This window comes from Mercenaria mercenaria, chromosome 19 (genome assembly GCF_021730395.1).
Source record: "Mercenaria mercenaria strain notata chromosome 19, MADL_Memer_1, whole genome shotgun sequence".
In the NCBI taxonomy this organism is placed as follows: domain Eukaryota; kingdom Metazoa; phylum Mollusca; class Bivalvia; order Venerida; family Veneridae; genus Mercenaria; species Mercenaria mercenaria.
Window position 1 is genome coordinate 30,847,812 of NC_069379.1, and position 3,876 is coordinate 30,851,687.

The following is a 3,876-nucleotide window of genomic DNA, read 5'->3' on the forward strand; positions in this document are numbered from 1 at the left end:
GCAACAAGAGCTTGCTTTATGAATACAATCACCTGTACATTTGAAATATTTGTGAACTGTGTAGGATATATAATGAATCTTAGAAGTTATAGTTATTACAGAATCAGAATGTAATGCCTCCGACGGTTAATAAGCAGTTTGAAAACATTATTATTAAGTACAATTGTAACTGAGAAACCAGTTTACTTAAAAACTCATCAGCTAAAATTCCTCGGTAAACAGTAACATGATAATGCCTGAAATCAGTATTTGATAACCCTGCCATGTAGTGTATAGAAATAATGCTTATGCAGGGAAGGCTTTAAAAGGGGCATAATTCAACAAAATAAAATGTAGAGCTTAGGTACTTGCTATCTGGGAATATCTTGTAATACAGAAGACATGTTCGAATTACGAAAGCATTTGTTCGGGCATTTGATGTGAAACCTGACTGCATGCTATATATAAACAAAAACTCTGAGCCACCAGTGGATATACTTTTGACAAGAAAAAGCTCGTGAAATTTGAAATCTACAGTTTACAGAAGTTTGTAAAGTTACAAAGGTTTGTGAAGTGGATGCGGACACAAACGTGACAAAAGCTGAGTTTGAAAATGTTTGTTATTTATTTATAATCGGTTCACACATTGGACACTGTCTTTGACTTTTAAGTGTTTTGTGGGTATATCAGCTCACAGATGTTGATATACGTTGCTTGTATATATAATCATCTGAATTTTAGTCTTTATACCTCTTACCAATCGACTGTATTGGCTGACGAGAGTACTCCTGTGTTGATAGGATACATATCTTGTTCATCAATGAAAGACCACATAGATGACTGCTCATACTACACACCAAGAAAGCAGTATTGTTCACACAGCAATGTTTTATCTGTGCTTTGTATACGTAAGTACTTTGTTATGTGCAGCTATAAAATACTTTTTCAGTTTGAACCTACATATTAAATTTCTGATCACAACTGATTGTGTTTTACATATTTTAATCAAAGATGCTAGATTATAAATGTTCGAAGATTCTACATCTTTTATGCCTCGACATTGACATTCGTAAACTGAAAAACTATATGTATTATCTCTGTTGTTGTAAATCCCTCTCACAGTGTCCTAATAAACATAGTCAACTGTTTATACATTGTATAATAGTCAATCAGCCTATTGTAGTACTAATAGTAGATTTGAACGAATAGAATAAGAAAATTTAGTCGCGTCTAATTAATATATATAGAAATCAAACAGAACAAAATACTCCTTGTAAGTTCTTTCATGCAGATATCTTTAACTATGACCTTTAAACATTCCATGGACTAGGAATGTTAGTAATCCACTGACAATAGCTAGGGATGTACGCAAGTAGTGTCTATTATGTTGTTGGAAAGTATATGAATATCGTATATTTTCTAATATACTGTCATTATAAAATACAAGTTTTTATGTTACTGTAAACTTACAAATAGTTTCGCGTTATTTAAGTTGTCGAAATTTGCGGTAGTTATGTTTGTGCTAAACTTCATAGTTGCGATACAACCACCTAGCACCTGTGTTTAAAAATATAGTATTGACGAACGTTTCTGGGATAATGAAATCACAGATGTCACAATTTTCTTTTAAACGCATGTTAGTGTATTTTTGCTATTATTAATGTTTTCAACACTTTCGACGGCACCTATAGTAGACTGCGAAAAGTAACAATGATTTATCTCTTCACATCTGTTGTAGCGTGCAGTCTTGATTTTGTACACGGCTCCGTGACTGCTATCAATGGGACGGATATTACACTTACATGTGATGATGACTATGAACCAGAACAGATTCATCTGCAATGTTTTGAAAATGGAACTGTTGTCTACGATGATATGTGCGCATCAAAATATAGTAAGCAATTAATCTAATAATACAAGTAAACTTACAATCACTAGTGCAAACTGTTTGCATCTCAAACGAAAGACGAGAAAGTTCTGTAACTGTTATCATGTCATATTCTAAATGACATTATATCAGGCAAATGAATCCTTGTGTTATAGCCTATAACTTCTTTATAGATTAACACTAATTATCATGATAGAAATGTTGAATTATTACTATTAAACAAAACTATTGGGGTTTAATACATTTTGCAAATAAAATGTTATTAACACCATTATACAATTATAACTGGATAATAATTGGAGCACCTTTTTGTTTAGAAAATCATTGAAAACATCCTAATGCTAATTAAAAAGATTTATATTTTTTTCAGTATTTGATAATTTATTCCCAAGGCTCACGATTCTTTTTATTTCTTTTAGAAAGAGAAACATGACTTAATATTAAACAAAGTGTTTGTTTCTAGTAAAAGTTATATTTCTTTTGGTAAAGAAAGACAACATGCTGAAACTATAATTAATTTATTATTAGTGCTAGTCTTACCATCTTTGGACGTTTTAACATTAAGAAACTATTTACATTTATTACGACCAGATTTTTGTTCAGTTTTTCTCTATCGCTTTACAATATTTGTGTATAATGAATATTTTATATACATTTCATGTCAGCTGTTAATGTGCGTTTCCTCCGTTTGTTTTATCCTTTTCGAAGTAATACTTGATTATATCAGTGAATTAAAATTGATAATTTCACTATTTTAATGCATAAATTTCAATTAGAAATTCTTTGAAAATATTTTCCAATGAAGACATAAATGTATATGAATACCTACACGAAAATAACTGTATACGCTACATCGTAATAAAAGGTAAGCTTTTTGGAAACTTCAATTAATTGTTGACAATTTCTATTATAGGTGTCGTGACGTCGCAACATTATGACGTCAGGTTATAATAAATAAGAAGTTGGGCCGGTGGATGTAATTCCGTTAATCCATTTATACAAAAACTGAAAAAAATAAATGAAACATACATATGGAATATATTCTAATAGTACACTATAACAAAAAATGTATTATCTTAAAGTTTATATTATATCGTTCTAAATTACCATATGGTTTCGTACAACGGGTATCAGATTATTGTGAGACAGGTCGAATTTCAATAGCTACATGTATCAACGCCAAACTTACTTTTCTATCAAATTAAAGCTTCTTCTTTTCTAGCCCATATTCAGTCCTTTTAAACAGTATATGTAGTTACTCCTCGACCAAACTTACAATCTATTGACTTTTTGCACGTTGTTTTGTCCTAGGTTATCCACTCAATATCACCGATATTCGTGGTGCTGGAAGTCGCATAGATATCATGGTTAAGGGAGAATGGGTAACAATATGCTACAATGGCTTTGATTTGAATGATGCGACCGTTATTTGTAAAATGTTTGGATTAAAGTAAGTATTAAAAGTGGAGAGTCCCGATCAAAGCTAACTTAAAGTTTACTGTAGAAGAAACAATAGAGCATAGTGGAAATAAAGAGTAAGCTCTTAAAACCGGAAAACCGGTTTTTGGATGTGATTTGCCATTGACCGCCTTTTTTTGTTTTGTCGTTTGATTTTGTCCATATGATTTATTGAACAACCCAACAAAGTTTGCTCGGTTCATTATTTCGATTTAATTTTCGAAACGTGACTTTTCCTAATAAATCTTTTTCTTGTGTTCGCAAGATAATTAAATGAGTAACATATTACAAACACGGCTACAGTAAAATTTTGATATTGTACCTTCTCACAAAATGACTTTTGTATTTAGAATGTCCTAATATTGATTGTTTCAATAATTTGGAAAGGTTTTACTTCTACTCAGAAATGTTTCAACATCACATCATTTTGTAGGTTTCGGTCGTTAGCTGACATCTAATGCCTAAATTGTGTGTGTATTTTTTATTATAAAAGCTACAGGTCATACGGAATATATTGGTATGGAATTGGGCGTATCTTTGTAGACAATTTG